Genomic DNA, 17,781 nt, shown 5'->3' on the forward strand with positions numbered 1-17,781 from the left:
ATTGCTGAGAGAGATTATACTTGTCCCTGTAACCGCCAATCTCATCCTGACCAAGCATTTCACCCAGGTAGCTAGCAACAATAACCTGTATTTATATAGCACCTTGGAAGTGGGGAAACATCTCAACATGCTTCACAGCAGTGATTATTTTTTTTTTAAAATGACATCGTTCTAAAATCTCATGCAGCACAGACAATCGAAAATGTGGTTCTAAAACATGAGTTTTCAGAAGCATCTTAAAAGGAGGAGAAGGAAGAGGAGTGGTTTAGTGAAGAAATTCCAGTGTTTACAGCTCAGAAAGCTGCCAGTGGAGGAGTTATCAGAATCAGAAATGCTCAAGAGTCTAAAATCAGGTTGATATTTAAGAGAAAACAACTATTTTGGAGGAAGACAACAAAACGTGAGGCTGGATGAACACAGCAGGCCAAGCAGCATCTCAGGAGCACAAAAGCTGACGTTTCGGGCCTAGACCCTTCATCAGAGAGGGAGATGGGGTGAGGGTTCTGGAATAAATAGGGAGAGGGGGGGAGGCGGACCGAAGATAGAGAGAAAAGAAGATAGATGGAGAGGAGAGTATAGGTGGGGAGGTAGGGAGGGGATAGGTCAGTCCAGGGAAGACGGACAGGTCAAGGAGGTGGGATGAGGTTAGTAGGTAGATTGGGGTGCGGCTTGGGGTGGGAGGAAGGGATGGGTGAGAGGAAGAACAGGTTAGGGAGGCAGAGACAGGTTGGACTGGTTTTGGGATGCAGTGGGTGGAGGGGAAGAGCTGGGCTGGTTGTGTGGTGCAGTGGGGGGAGGGGACGAACTGGGCTGGTTTTGGGATGCGGTGGGGGAAGGGGAGATTTTGAAACTGGTGAAGTCCACATTGATACCATATGGCTGCAGGGTTCCCAGGTGGAATATGAGTTGCTGTTCCTGCAACCTTCGGGTGGCATCATTGTGGCACTGCAGGAGGCCCATGATGGACATGTCATCTAGATAATGGGAGGGGGAGTGGAAATGGTTTGCGACTGGGAGGTGCAGTTGTTTTTTGCGAACTGAGCGGAGGTGTTCTGCAAAGCGGTCCCCAAGCCTCCGCTTGGTTTCCCCAATGTAGAGGAAGCCACACCGGGTACAATGGATACAGTATACCACATTGGCAGATGTGCAGGAGTCTGTTTAATAAAGCGACAAAGGAAATCGAATCCTGAATCTCTCTACAGGCCAGTTAATTTAGACCTTGTATGCGAAACATTCACACTGAAGGGTATCACACCTAGAACGTGTAGCCTCCTGTTTGACTGCCCCACAACAAACGAGGACCAGGTCCCTTCAGGGACTCCCTCTCAAAGTTTCCCATGTCCTAGTGTAGATATGGAAATACCCAAACCAAAACGGGCCAGCAGACACAAAAATTCACAAGTCAGAAAGAAAAAGCTCCCTCATACATAGCCCATCAATGTTGCTCCAAGATATGTTAATAAATTTTTTTAAAACTGTTTGGACTAATCATGACATCTCCAGGGCAGGTGGGATTTGAACAGAGACACTATCACTGTGCAAGAGCCCTTAGTTGGGAGGGGAAAGTTTAAAACAATTCTAGAAATTATTAGTCTACTGGACCTCCACTTTGGCACAGGAGATAGAATACTGAAATCCCAGCATAAAAACAGGCTATTTCACCTAACTGGTCTGTGCTAGCCTTTTCACTCCACAGCAGCCACTGGTGTCTATGGCTAAGATAACAAAGTGTGGAGCTGGATGAACACAGCAGGCCAAGCAGCATCTCAGAAGCAGGAAAGCTGACGTTTCGGGCCTAGACCCTTCATCAGAAAAGGGGGAGGGGGAAGAGAGTTCTGAAACAAATAGGGAGAGAGGGGGAGGCAGACCAAAGATGGATAGAGGAGAAGATACGTGGAGAGGAGAGAGTGTGGGTGGGGAGGTAGGGAGGGGATAGGTCAGTCCAGGGAGGACAGACAGGCCAAGGGGGTGGGATGAGGTTAGTAGGTAGGAAATAGAGGTGCGGCTTAAGGTGGGAGGAAGGGATAGGTGAGAGGAAGAACAGGTTAGGGAGGCGGGGATGAGCTGGGCTGGTTTTGGGATGCAGTGGGGGAAGGGGAGATTTTGAAGCTGGTGAAGTCCACATTGATACCATTGGGCTGCAGGGTTCCCAAGCAGAATATGAGTTGTTGTTCCTACAACCTACGGGTGGCATCATTGTGGCACTGCAGGAGGCCCATGATGGACATGTCGTCCAAGGAATGGGAGGGGGGAGTTAAAATGGTTTGCGACTGGGAGGTGCAGTTGTTTACTGAGAACCGAGTGTAGGTGTTCTGCAAAGCGGTCCCCAAGCCTCTACTTGGTTTCCCTAACGTAGAGGATGCCACACCATGTACAGCAGATGCAGTATACCACTTTGGCAGATGTGAAGGGGAACATCTGCTTGATGCGGAAAGTCATCTTGGGGCCTACGATGGGGGTGAGGGAGGTGGTGTGGGGGCAGGTGGAGGTGTTTATGGCTAGTCTAGTCTGTATTTATTGAGCTTCCCCTTGAATGTGTCCATTCTGCTCACCCAAACATTTCCCATGGGGGAAAAGTTCCACATTCACTCCACTCGCTGGGTAAGGATGTTCACTCTGAATTCCTGGTTGGTTCCTCTCAGGTTTATGGCCCCTCACAAGTAATGGAGGCATTTTCTTTATGCCTACCCTGTCAAACACTTTCACAACAATTGTTTTTACAACCTTATTTATTCAAGACATGTGGGCACTGCTGGCTGGACCTGTACTAATTGCCAGTCTCCAGCTGCCCCTTGAGAAGGTGGGTGTGAGCTGCTTTGAACCACTGCAGTCTATGAGCTGTAGGCAGACTCACAATGTCCTTATGGTGAGAATTCTGAGATTTTTGATGCAGCAACAATGGAGGAATGGCAATATATTTCCAAATCAGGATGGTGAGTGGCTTGGAGGGGAATTTGCAGGGGGTGGTGTTCCCATGTATTTGCTGCCCCTATTCTTCTGGTTGGAAGTGGTCGTGGGTTTGGTAGGTGCTGTGTGAGGATCTTTGGTGACTTTCTGCAGAGCATCTTGTAGACGGTACACACTGCTGCGACTGAGCGTCGGTGGTGGAGGGAGTGGATATTTGTGGATGTGGTGCCAACCAAGCGGACTGTTTTGCCCTGGATGGTGTCAAGCTTTTTGAGTGTTGTTGGAGGTACATGCATCCAGGCAAGTGGGAAGTATTCCTTCGGATCCCTGATTTGTGATGTGTAGACAGCGGACAGGCTTTGAAGAGACAAGAGGGGAATACTTACTGAATTATTCCTAGCCTCTGTAGCCACTGTATTTATATAGCTGGTCCAGTTCAGTTTCTAGTAAATAGTAAACCCTATGCTGTTGATAGCGGGGGATTCAGTGATGGTTAGATTGTCTCTTGTTGGAGATGGTGCAGTGCGAGTGTTACCTGCCACTTTTGTGCTCAAGCCTAAGTACTTTCCAGGTTTTGCCGCATTTGGACATTGGTGGGTTCCTGTGCTGTACTGGTCTATGTTCTCGTGTGGTTCAGAATTGAAGAGTCACAAATAGTGCAGAACGTTGTGCAAACATCAGTATCTTAAAGATGATAAGTGACGTGCAAAATATAGCACCAAGATCGGATGCATATTGTAAAAACATCTCGGTGCAAGTTTCCACCGACAATTGTTGCCTCAAGAGCAGAGCACTGTTATATTCAGCAGCTTGTAAGACCAAGCTTCCAGCTGTTGCAATTACACTGTACATAAATCGTTAAAAATGTGAAGTAAGGAAACTGCAAAAGCAAGCATCTCATTCTGTGGACGTTTGTTTTAATGAAACTCAGGAGTGGTAAATGACAGAAGAAAGCATGCACATTCCATGCACCCATCAGAAACACAACTCAAACTGACACATAAGAGGAGTCTTGTCTTTCCATAACACCAACCACCAGCTTAGGCCATCCCAAAGTGCTTCAATAAATTTGGTTTAAAAAGTGTAGTCACTGCTGAAACAACAGAATTGTTACAACACTAGAAGGACATTACTTGGCCCAACAAGCCAATGCTGGCTCTCTGCCAGAGCAGCTCAGCTGATCCCCTTTCCCCGCCCTGCCTCAATGAAGAGAATGCAACAGCCAATTTGTGCTCAGTAGGATTCCACAAACAGCAATAACAGTTACCTTATAAAACGGACCATCTAGTCAAAGTAAAGGTGACCCATGTCCATCTTCTGCAGGTTTCTAGTTTTTTTAAACTGTATTATTGCATCATAAGATAATGGATCAAAATTAGGCCATTTGGCCCATCGAGTCTGCTCCACCATTCAATCATCCATTCTCCTGCCTTCTTCCCGTAGCCCTCGATCCCCTTACTAATCAAGAACTTGTAGGAAAGCCTGAATCAGATCTCAGGATCTACAAGCTAAGAGGTTGATGATGATAATAAACTAAGTGTGCTGTGAACAAATGAAATTAGGCAGTAATTTTCTAATCAGTCTTTTCAGAGGCTGTTATGACCCTCACTTCTTTGAGCAGGTGGAACATAAGCTCAGGTCTCCTGGCTCAGAGACAGGGGCACCGACTTCACATGAGCCCCAAATATAATTATATAGAATGTGCAGCCCTAATATAAGACACATGGTCCAACCAATCTGTGTCTGCAATAATCTGGGAGACAGACTCCATAACACAGAGCCACTGTTTACAGGAGGGTGACAGAACATTACCACTTTATACATATGCAGTGACTGTTTATTTCGATGAACACTTTGATACAGGCAAATAGGAACCCCCTACTCCTTCAATTAAAAGGTTATTGCATAAGTATACGAACTAGTTGATCTATTCTGATATGAAATATCCCTTGGGATATTAGCTCAGGAACCTAGAGGCTGTGTTACCTAAAGGAAGCTGGAGACAACTGGCCAGTGGAATGCCGTACAGTATAAAATTGTATTAAAAAACGCCAGGATGAAACATCGTTGAGCACTCATTGAATTAAGTGAGGAACACAACATCTTTTTTATTTCCAGCTCCCAGTTTCAAAATCAAGCAGGAGTGATACAGGCAGAATATAAATGCAGATTTTGTACACTATACGTAACTTAAATTACCTCCAACCCCCCAGCACCGAGGGGAAGCGGATTTAAGGTGATTGCCAGGAAAAAGATGTATAACATTTTTACCTGTAGCAAATGGTTAGAGTTTAAAATGATCCACCTGTTTGGAGTGCAGGGTACAGATTCAGTTGTAGTTTTCATGAGGAAGTTGAATACGCATTTAGAAGAGGAAATATCTGTAAGGTCATGGGGATGTAATTTCACTGCCAGACCAGCTAGCACAGACAAAACTGGACAGGACCTAGTTCAGAATAAACACTTCACCTTCACTCAGGATCCCCCTGTGCACTGCAGGGCGTGAGGCAGGCAAAGGGCGAGGCAGAGATCAAACATAAAATTTGATTTTACAGCACAAAAAGTTGTACATGGGTCATATTTATATTGAAATCCAAAAATGTTACAAAAACCTTAATTACATGAACACAAACTATTTACACCACAAATCCAATTCACATTTGCTAGTACTGACTCTCACCAAAATGCTAACAAAAACAGTGTGTCAAATAAGCTCTGTGTAGGGTATTTAAAGCTATCAAATTGTTCTGCAGCCAAACACTAAGCACAACTTCCAATAACCAGGCAGCAGCTGGTTTGATCTCAGATTTAAAAACACAAAAAAAATCTTTTCATTAATCAGTCTTTCTATGGAACACGTGCACGAATGTTTCACTGCTACTGTTTATAAATAGGTTGACCCAGTAGAAAAAGTGGTGGGAGAATTGGGGCCAGAAATGGCTTGCTTTGTCAAGGGAGGGAGCAGTGTTGTACCGTAAAATATTTGCACTTTACCTCAAAGTTCAATAGGCTTCTGCTGAAAAAGAAAGAATGTCTATATTCAAGTTTAATACTGGCCAGTCCACAACCCCAACCATCCAGAGTGTAGGTACAGCCTCACAGGCACATTGCATAACTACAGTTTGCAGGATCATTTTGTTCTCTGCTCATTTGCAAAGATGATAATTTCTCTTGGACAGGCAATCAAGAATTCAAAACTGATCCAACTGGTTTCCTATGTTGTACATCGTCCAAAAACAGAATTTACACCAATCCCAACAACCCCACCCTGCACTTTCTACTTTCCCAGTGTTGGCAGGTTTTTCTGCATGCTGTCAGGCTAACAGCACTTACTCAGCATTTAAAGTGGACCTTGGCCCTGTCTATCAACAGGCCCCTTCCCCACCCTCTAAACAACTTGTTCTTTAGACTTAAGCACAGTTGCACTTCCAGGCTCATGCTTCTTTCCAAAAGCTAATGTTGCAAGCATAGTCCTCACCCATTGCTTTATACTGAGACTCAAAAAGCAGACACACTGGGGGCGGGGGTTGACAGGAGAAAGGGAGACAGAGCGAGAGAATGACAGAGACAGAGACAGAGACATATGCTCAAAGAGAAACCCACAGGCAATTAAACATTGCTTTTGAAAATTGGATTTGAATTGCCACTTTGAGAAGACTATTCTCTCTCATACTAATATTCAGTGAAATAGTGCCAAACATCAGCCTTAAACATGAACATGTTTCACTTCAAAACCACTACACTGAAAACTTTACAAAGCTAGAATATTCAAGTCTTTTATGAAAGTCAAACAACCAGCTCACATGTTACATTTCCTGCATCTACTAATGGGAACATTACAGTGCAGCCAATCCAATACTAGACATTACCAGCCGAAACTGGAATCCTGCAGAAAAATTATGTTTGTGAAGCCTGGGAAGACAGGGAGATACAGTCCTTTAAAAAGATGTCATATTTCATCAAAACCATGAGAGCCACATGCAAAGTTGAGTACCAAGTTCAGTTTATTTACAACAAATGTATGAATATTTTTCATTCAAATCACACAGTTGTTACATCCGGTGTATGCCGAGGCTAATTTATTCTTCCTTTGCTTTAGACAGAAACTGGTCTCTGTTTGTCCATCCCCTTTTCTAGAATTTCATGAAGACATCAATTGAAAGAAAGGGCCTTGTTACAATGCCAAAATAATTCATCCCAAATAAACTGATGTCATTCATTTAAAACTGAGATGGATACTAAAAATAGAGCCAACATAAAAGACCCCTCCTACCCTGGTTATAACCTCTTTCACCTTCTTGTCAGGCAGAAGATACACACACTGACCAACAGACTCAAGAACACCTTCTTCCCAGCCGTTATTAGACCGCTGAATGGATCTCAATAATTTTAAATTTAATGTTGATCTCACTGTCTGTGTGCCTTCTCTGCAGCTGTAACATTGTACCCCTCACTCTGTTCTATTACCCTAATGCACTTTGTATGGTATTACCTGTACTGTATCAAAACAGAACTTTTCACTGTACCTAGGTACATGTGACAATAATAAAACAATTTTTTTTAAAAATCAGAACATACACAGACATTGGTACCGACAGAGCCAGCTCACAAAATTACAGGACAAATTCTTTCATGTCCATATGGGCATTTTTGCTGTAAGTGTGTGCAGGAAGTGGACATAAAATAGACTCCAGAGACAGCAACAATGCTCGCTTGCGGATGTGAATGAATGGATATTCAGTGACAGCCCACATTCAGTGGAAATTGTAGTTTATGCTATGAACAGAACTTCCCATCATACTTGCCTCTCATGGTGAACTCTCTCAATCCAATTGCTGATTCATTAAGACCCATTGTGGAGACCTCCTCCTGTAGAACTACAGCATTGTACAAAACAGCCAAAGAACTCCAAACGTTCACCACCTCCATGCAAATTCAAACTGGTTTTCAGCAAGACAGGTAAAGAAGCATTTCAATAATCAATACAAGATTCTTACAGGGAGCTTGACAGCATAGACTCAGAAAAGGCAGTTTCCCCAAGGATCAGAGGGCATAATCTCAGAACAAGGGATCATACACTTAAGACACAGATGATCAGGAATTTCTCCTCTCAGGATAGAGATCACAAAATGGCTGTTGAGGTTGGATCATTAAGTATAATCAGAGCTGAGTTTTTAAATCAGGGCAGCAAGGGTTATGGGGAAAAGATAGGGAAGTGGAGGTGAGGATCACATCAACAGTGATCCCAATGATTGGCAGACAGATGGGCCGAATGGTCTACTTCTGTTCCTACATCTTCTGGTATACTGTCATTCTATGCATACACAGCAATTTGGTAAATGGTAGAAAAGGGCCTGCCACTTTAAGTGGGATTACTGTTCCCACAGAGCACAAAGTGAACTGAGTCAAACAAAAGCCAAAATTCATTTGTCTTAAAAAGAACACTGCTGAACAGACAGTGACATACTGCTTGTTATCTGTGCTGCATTTGGGAACAGTGACTGGTGTTAATCAGCACGGTATCTGTAACTAATACTCTGTACTCGCAACAACTAAAACACCAAATTAAGAAGTGCTCGCAGTCAGATTAGCTTGGCTAATCACTTTATAATTTTAAAGCGTGCTGCCAATGTTTCCCCCCAGTGAACAGTAAAATGTCAATCTTCAGATCAATCACTCAGTTTTATTTTAATGTGAGGATAATGAATGATAAATTGTGGAGAATACCCAGTCTGTGGAGGGACTGGAGAGTCCCCGAGTTCCCAGTACAAGTTTTCAACACAGCAGCTGGTCAACTTTTACAACACTTGCAACCTGCTGCTGGGAATGGTAAATTTTTTTTAAAGAGGCTGATCAGTGGACTTTTGCACTGAAGCAACTGAAAGTTTTCAATCTTTTACGTTAAAATATATTCACTGACAAGCAGATGATTAACTAATGTAATTGTCTTTAAATGTACTGACAGCAATAAAACAGAGTGTGGATTTTATTGGTTTGTGTTATTTTGTATATTTCTACAAATGTTCGACTTTGTTGTTTTCCCTTTGGTCCAGGAACTCCCTACCTACGTTCGGGGCACAACCCACACCCTCCACCTTTTCCAGAACTTTCAGTTCCCTGGTTCCCAACACCTCACCTCCACCACAGACATTCAGTCCCTGTACACCTGTATTGCCCACACACAGGGCCTAAAGGGCCTTGGCTTCTTCCTCTTCTGTAGGCCCAACTAGGTTCCCACCACCAACATTGTAGGATTCGTAGAGCGGTCTTTGTTGAACAACTATACCAGCACCATCGTTCACCTCCTTCTCAGTTATATCGATGACTGTATCAGTGTTGTCTCGTACTCCCATGAGGAGCTCAAACAGTTCATCAACTTCACTAACACCTTCCACCCCGCCCTCAAATTCATCTGGACCATTTCGGACACCTCCGGTAACTGACTCATCACTGATATCCATTTCCAACCCACTGATTCCCACAATTACCTGGACTACATCTCCTCTCACCCACCCTCCTGTAAAAACGCAATCCTATTCTCTTCAATTCCTCCGCCTCTACCCCATCTACTCCCAGGATGAGTTGCTCTACTCGTGGACTTCCCAGGCATCCTCATTCTTCAGGGACTGTAGTTTCCCCTCATCAGTTACTAAGGATGCCCTCAATCCCTCTTCCACACACCCCCCTTTAGTCCTCACATACCACCCCACCAACCTCTGAATACAATGCAACGTCCTCCAATACTTCTGCCACCTATAATCTGACCCCACCACCACAAAGATATTTCCCTCCCCACCCCTGTCTGCTTTCTGCAGAGACTGTTCACTCTACTACTCCCTTATCAGCTCCACATGCCCCTTCAGCCCCTCCACCACACCTGGGGCCTTTCCCTGCAATTGCAGGTGGGGCTAAACCTGCCCCTACACACCTCCCCCTCACCTCTGTCCAAGGCCCGAAACACACCTTCCAAATCGGGCAGAGATTCACCTGCACGTCATCCAAGTTGATCAGTGTATCCACTGCACTCAGCGTGGTCTCTACACTTGAGAGACCAAACAAACTCGGGGATCGGTTTGCGGAGCATCTCCGTTCTGTGCACACCAACCAGCCCAGCCTTCCGGGTGCTAGTTTAACTCCCACCCCCGTACCCCCAAATCCCCTCGTGACATGTCTATCCTTGGCCGCCTCCACTGTCAGTGTGAGGCCACATGTAAACTGGAGAACAACACCTGAAATTTCACCTTGGGAGCTTACAGCCCAGTGGCCTCAATATTGACTTCACCAGCTGTAAAGTCTCTCGACCCCACAACCCGATCTGCTCCAACCTTTCCCAGTGGCCAACCACAATAGCCCCCTACCACTCCCTCTCTTTATTTCTGGTTTCCCTCCCCCTCCCCAGTCCTGACAGTTCGAAGGAAGAGTCACCAGACCCGAAACGTTAGCTCTGATTTTACTTCACAGAATGCTGCTGAGCTTTTCCAGCAACTTGGGCGCGCTTTCGGCCCAGAAGGTTAACATGCTCGGATTCTGTCTGGCCTGCTGTGCTTTTCCAGCTTCGCACTGATCGACTCCACAAATGTTCAATCGGCTCAGTTCAGCGAGAACCTTTACACAACGGTCTGCTGTCAGCCCAAAGCTTAACCATTGGGACATATTTTATCGTTCTTACCAGATCCAGTTAAAGCTCGTCACGTGCAATGCCGCTTCAATTCCATTACCGATTCCAACCACCCCGTTTCAGAGGATCTCAGTGGATCCCCAGTATCGCTGCCCCGTCCCCCCGGCACAGACGGTCAGGCAGCCGACAGCTCCGCTCACACCCGGGTCGGTTGGAACCTCCTGCCTTCCCTCTCCATCTGCCTCTCTGGCTCAGGGGAGGGACATAGCATTTCTACACGCTGTCAATCAACTACAGCGCCCTGCCTTCCGCTTAAAGGAACCTGGGCCACTCAGTGCAGCAATAAAGCGACTCATTCCCACACAGCAGCGATCTGCAGATATTTCAAACTCTTTAATAAATCAGTTCTGAGGAAGGGTCACCGGACCAGAAACGTTAACTCTGCTTTCTCCTTGACAGATGCTGCTGAGCCTTTCCAGCAACTTTTGTTTTAGTTCAAACTCTTTAACCTCTACTCTCGCATCTTTTCTTGGCGTTCTTCATAGCCAACAGACATTCGGGAAAGGGGGGCGCGGTTTAACAATACCGTCTCCACGTGAAACGCTAAAGAATAATCAACCAACAGCTTTCACAGGTGAAAAACTAACAACTGTCTCGCTACGTTAAAAGGCGCCACACAAATGCAGGTAGCCGTCTGTTGTTGAGATAGGATTTTCATTTCAATAAACGGTCATTCAGCCCTTTCTGCAATCTGCTCAGCTTAATGGCTAAGTCCCTGGGAGACAATTTTCTCTCATAAGACTTGGAAAACGAAGCTTTTGTACAGGGGACATTGTAACATGGTCAGATGGCACAAACTGGGAGGTCCAATTTCACAGATAATGGGAACTGTAGATGCTGGAGAATTCCAAGATAATAAAATGTGAGGCTGGATGAACACAGCAGGCCAAGCAGCATCTCAGGTTCCCTCTCCCCATCCCCGTCTCTGAAGAAGGGTCTAGGCCCGAAACGTCAGCTTTTGTGCTCCTGAGATGCTGCTTGGCCTGCTGTGTTCATCCAGCCTCACATTTTATTATCGTCCAATTTCACTCCTGCGTTTCGCAGGGAGCAAAGAGTGAAGAGTGAAGACCGGACTGCAGCGTGTTCACCTCCTCAGCTGGACTCCTGTAGCAGGTTCCTGGGAGACGGGGGAAAAGACGGAGAATCTAAATATCTCCTTCCTTTTCCCGACGCAGAAGCGCGCCAGTGAGGTTGTGATGATCTCAGCTGGGAGATCGAGTTGGAGGGTAGTGGGTTTTAAACTTAACCCTTAACAGAGGATGGCAAACAGGTTCTGAGGGAGGGACCCGAGATGCTAACTTGTGTTTCCCTTTTCCATAGATGCTGCCAGACCTGCTGAGTTTCTCCAGCTCCTGGTTTCGCTTTGAAAAGGGCGAGCATTGGTCTGTTTAGCGAAAGTCTGATTTTGTCTAACTCCTTCCGCCTCTAAATGACCCTGTTGCAAAGGTTTTCTCCGGGATTTCTACCGCCCGGATCACTTCCAGCAGCGTTTTCTCCTGTTCGAATTGAATTTTCTCCTCCTCTCACCCTGGTTTTATCCTCTTCTCGGACGACTGACTGATTATTGTTGGTTTATCCCCCAAACTCATCAAGGAATGACTCATCGCCCCGTTTTATTTTTGTCAGCTCGCAAGCTATAATGGTAACGGTCTTTATTGCAAATTTATAACTCTATACATTCCTAAGAGTATTCTATAGATTTTTTTTACACAGTCGCAGTAAGAGATTCCTAATTCATGCCTTTGTTAATTTCAGATTCAGCTATTCCAACTCCCCCCCCCCCACTGTTCTCCTTTTTCTAAATTCTAATGCTCACATTGTAACTCGCACCAAGTCCTGTTCCCCAAAACCCCAGTGCTCGCTGACTAACATTAGTTTCCAGTTAAGCAACACTTCAACTTCAAAACAACCATAGTAACTTTATTACTTAAGTTTCTGATGAAGGGCCCAGACCCGAGACGTCAGCCATCCTGCTCCTCTGATGCTGCAGGGCCTGTTGTGTTCATCCAGCTCGACACCTTGTTATCTCATAGTAGCACCCCCCCCCCCCCCAACAACCCCACTTTTTATTATATCCTCCAGCTCCTCAGCTGTCCAAGATTTCAACACTTTGCTGGCTATGACCTCCTCAGACAGCATGTTCCAAACCCAACACCATTTCCATCTAGAAAAAGAACAAGGGTAGCAAATACATGGGAACACCACTCCCTGCAAGATCCCCTCCAAGTCACTCATTATGCTACATTGGACAGATCACCATTCCCTCAGTGTTGGTCAAAATCCAGGGAATTCCCTCCCGAAGGGCATTGTGGGTCTAACCTACAGCACACGTTCAAGGCAGCAGCTCAATCCCACCTTCTCAAGGGCAACAAATGCCGACCCAGTCAGTGACACTCATGTCCCATAAAAAAATTAAAAAGAAAAATACCACCAGCACTGGCAGCTGCACCTTCAACCGCTGAGCATTAAGCTTTAGGGTTTCTTTGCAAAACCTCACCAATCTCTCTCTGATCTCAGTCACCGGCCACAACATCTCCTCCTGTGCCTTGCTTGACAAGTTCTGTTTCATAATCACTGCCCTGGGTCCCCTCTCATCATTTAATTCTGTTAAAGCTGCAATAACAGATGCAGTTTGTTGTAAACTGGGAAATTTTCAATCTGAGTTTTTTTTTACCAAGAACTACACCCATTAGGATTTGGGGTGGGAGTGGGGCATGGAGTGGTGAAGGACAGGATACACACAAGGTGGGTGAGTGGGTGGAGGTGGAAATCTTGTGCTACCCTCTTGAGCTTTCCTTTGGGAAAGCAAGGCAGGGGAAACACAGGAATGGGAAAATTCCAAAAGCAAGCAAAACCTTACAGACCCCAATTGCCAGACAGCTCTAAATATAACAATTCTAGTCAACAACAGGAAATTATTCCCACACCCAAACTTACCAATCTGACATACAGTCCTGCTCCAGGCTGATATCCAGTTCACTGGCTGTCCTACAGGTTCCTCTTTTGAAAAAAATATTTAAAGCTGCTTAGAAAAAGTACAACTTGCAAACCAGCAAAACCTGAACTCGTTCCAACAAAAACTCTTCCTCAAGTCAAAATGAAACTTGTTACTCGGTTTTAAACTGAAGCAACATATTTACACAGCTTACAGAGAGTGTGTCACTCAGTGAGATATGCTGATTCCATGCACTCAAGCTTCAAACAAAAATACTGCTCTCTAAATAACTAAACACTAAAAGTGTAAAACAAAACCAGAAATTTTTCAAAAAGCTCAGCAGGTCTAGCAGCAACTGTGGAGAGAAATCAGAGTAATGGTTTGACCCTTCCTTAGAACTTACAAAAAGAGAGATCACTACACAAAACAAATCATAAAAATTTTACTACGTACATAGGCAAGTAGCATTGGAATGTTTTGCTCTGAATAGGTAGATTTTTATTTTGCATGTTGTGCCAATCATGAGCCAGAGGTTCAGATAGCAATTTACCAACCCCCTTTACCTTTTTCCCACTTTCATGATCACATTCAATGCAAAAAGTGTCTTTTACACCAAATTGTAAGAATTAGTCCTGTATCTTTGTCAAGTAGTACTGTGAGGATACTACACTGCCAATAAATGAGAATGGACCCAACATGATGCAGTTCCAACTTCGAAAAGTTTGTTTTTGTTATTATATTTAGTCCATTCTCAGATGCACTCCCCTGTAAATAATTTTATCTTGAGCTCAATTTGCTTGTGGTACAAAGAAATGGAAGACAGATATGCATTTTAATAGCATCATTCACAAACTCAGGCTGTTCCAAACTGCTTCATATGCAATTAAGTCCTTCCCATCACAGATATGTCAGGCCAAATGGCTTCCTCGTACGCTGTAAACATTGTTTCTCCAAAAATATCATCACTGCTGTTATGTCAGCAGCATAGCAGCTAGTGAACTCCTACAAACAACAACATAATAAATGACCAGGTGATTTCTTTTATTGTGATGTTAAAGTGAGAAATATTGATCAGAACACCGGGAGAACCACGACTCTTTGAAACTGTGCCCGACAGGGCAAATTGGGCTTCAGTTTTAATGTCCCATCAGAAAGAACTCACCTCTGACAGTGCAGCACTCCTTGAGCACAACAATGGAGGCCCAGGCTTGTGTGAGAATTCAATTCACTGCAGTGGGATTTGATTTCGGTTCCAGAGCTACAATTGACCAATTCACAACTAAATCCTAACCACTGACACAACATGGAGACTTATTAAGTACATTCCGAAATGGTCATTTCTAATGTGCAATAACAAGCAAGTTGAGACTAAAGCTGACAATGTTATTTTCAGACAGCCTTAAAATTTACAAGGGGTTAAAGAATTTATACATTGACGGTGCGTTATACTTGCCAGACAAAAATGGCATACTGCCATTTTTGTAGGAGCCTGACTATTTGGTAAACTATAATTATGGTCACTTGTGGGTCCCATCACGTGACTGAATTAGAATTTAAACCACATTTTCATGTAATGTGAATCTTGAAGAGTTTAAGCAAATCAGAACAGTCTTCTGAATGTTCATAAACCATTTCAGCTTCAGCAACGGATACAGGAAAGTTCATCATCTCAGCTACAGTGATATAAACAATTTGTTTGTCAGGAATTGTTCAAAAAGCTCATGGAAGATGTCATGAAAGTAATGAGAGGGGCATGAAAGACAGTTGGAGGGAAGATTTCAAAGGAACAGAGATATTTCCCCAAACATTTTGAAACTGTCCCCTGTGCCCCAAAAAATTAAAGTTTGCAGATGACATAAAATGTGGAAGCATTGTGAGCCATCAAGGACTGCAGATGCTGGAAGTCAGAGTCAATAAAACGTGGAGCTGGAAGAGCACAGTAGGTCAGGCAGCAGGAAATTTGACATTTCAGGTCAGGAATCTCCATCAGGAATGGGGAGGGGGAAGGTGAAGAGAGCTCAGGAATAAATAGAGGGAGGGGGTAGGTGAGATGGTGATAGTGGACACAGATAGGGGGTTGTAGACAACCGATCTACCCCACGCTTCTCATTGGTCAATTTCTACAACCCCCCCATCTGCATCCACCTATCACCATCCCACTTACCCGCCCCACAGCCCCACCCCTTTCCATTTATTTCTGAGCTCCCTTTCCCTGTCCCCAGTCCTGATGAAGGGTCCTGACCCAGGACGTTGACTTTCTTGCTCCTTGGGTGCTGTCTGACCTGCTGTGCTCCTCCATCTCCACACTGTTTTGACTCTGAGCAGCGAAGGGCTGTACAGCCTCCTGCTAAACCACTCTGATTCTGTGGACCATTTGTCACTGATTCAAGTATTGGGCAAACATCAGGATAAAAATAAATCTTCAGTGAAGATGTACTAATAGTGTCAAGTTTCCATAGTCTTATCTGGCCATTACAGAGGTATGACTGATGCTGGTTTTAGCCTGAGTGCCACCATATCTCAGGTGAGGAGAAGACATTGAGAATGACAGTCCTTCATGGTCACCTCAGACGGTGATGGGAATTGAACCCGTGCTGTTGGCATTACACTGTTTCGTAAACCAACTGTCCAACCAACTGAGCTAAACCAGTCCCCATAACAAAACATATATGCAGAAACTCTCAAAATTTGAACTGCAAAAAAGAAACAGCTTTCACAAAACCAATGATTAAGTAGGAAGTATCGTTCAAATTTAAATAATCTTTCTTAAATAGTGGGGCTGCATTTACTGTAGGAATTTCCGATCTGCAGGAAATATTCCTAAGCCTACAGAATTTTCAAAGGTAGGCTCCAGCACACTAATCTGTCTATAGCCACCTCCTTCAACACCCTGGGATGCCCAATGTTGAGGGTGGGGGACCTGTCAGCTTCAGTCTCATTAATTTCTCCAGTACTTTGTTTTTAATTCAGAGAACTTTTTCAGTTCCTTATTCTCCCTAGACTTAGTTTTTTTAAAAACAGTTTACTTTTATGTTTGTTATTAATTTACTTTCATATTCTATGTTGTCTTCATTAGTTTGTTGGATGTCATTTGCTGAATTTAAAATGCACCCAATCCTCAGGTTTATTACTTTTTTCTGATAAATTTACAAGCTTCCTCCAACATAACCTTTATGTTCCTTTATTAGTCACAGTTGACTCACTTATCTTCTTGTGGTATTATGACTTGAAGGAATGGATGTTTGTCGTAAATTATGTATTAAGTTTTTAATAGCTAGCCATTACTCATCCACCATCATACCTTTTAATATGGTGCCCTAGTCCAGCACAGGCAATTTGCCCTTTATATTTTTATAGTTTTCTGTATTCAGATTAAGATTCAAGTTTGAGATTACATCACATTCAAAGTTAATGTAAAATTATATCATATTATGATTACTGTTCCCCAGATATGCCCTTACAACAAAATTACTGATTAGTTCTCTCTCGTTACATAATTCTGATCTAAAATAGTCTATTGTCTAATTGATTCCCCAACATACTGCTCTGAAAACTATCTTGTATCAGGAATATATCCTCCTCAGTATTATCACCATCTAGGTTTACCCAGTTTATATTCTATGTAGTTGCCCGTTCTAGAACTGTTCTCGGTGAACCCAAGTTTAAGTCAATGGTATAAATTCAGAGGAGAACACTAGTAAAATGATAATCCACCATAACAAATACAATTCTATTAGCTGTTGAGATCGGGATCATCCAATTCTTCTTGGCTGAAGACATCATCAGCCCATACACTCCCTCAATGCACATCAGCAAAACTTCATCTTTCATTCTGTACTTCAACAGATTGGCAGCAAGATAAAGGTAAGTCCAGGTGAAATTGTACTAAAAAGTGTCTGAACAGAAAACACGATGGAATATCACCAAAAAACTGAACTGCAAAAAATACTCAGATTCTTCAAATCCAATTAACTCGGCCATTTACAGAAGGTGGATACAAAACAGACAATGACAGAGCGTGTCTCAGAGGTGATGATTCTGTAACAAATTGTAGTTACATTGTTACTTTAAGATCATAAAGGGTTCCCAAGGTGTTTCACAGCAGCATTGTTAAAGGAAATTTGAGGTTCGAGCGCGCAGTTCAAGAGCTCAGGGCAAATTCCATCAGCAATGGTGGGTCAATTCATTATGGAGACACAAGACCACTACACACAAATTCTTCACAGGCAGGCAAAGAGATTTCATCCTTGTCAAAGCAAGG

General features: G+C 43.8%; 1 protein-coding gene across 3 annotated transcripts in view; it reads right to left on the reverse strand.

The window, feature by feature from the left end:
- The window catches only part of sertad2b (SERTA domain containing 2b), a 67,717-nt gene that overhangs the window by 28,141 nt on the left and 21,795 nt on the right, over positions 1–17,781 (reverse strand). The window contains exon 1 of one of the 3 annotated variants that reach the window (XM_059648311.1): positions 13,523–13,545. The exons of 1 other annotated variant lie outside the window; for it this stretch is intronic. The gene's annotated coding sequence lies outside the window, so the exon portion shown is untranslated. Of the gene's footprint in view, positions 1–10,576; positions 10,757–13,522; positions 13,546–17,781 lie in introns of those variants that run through there. One more of the 3 variants, XM_048536957.2, reaches the window with a different exon arrangement.

This window comes from Stegostoma tigrinum, chromosome 9 (assembly GCF_030684315.1).
Source record: "Stegostoma tigrinum isolate sSteTig4 chromosome 9, sSteTig4.hap1, whole genome shotgun sequence".
NCBI classification, from domain to species: Eukaryota; Metazoa; Chordata; class Chondrichthyes; order Orectolobiformes; family Stegostomatidae; genus Stegostoma; species Stegostoma tigrinum.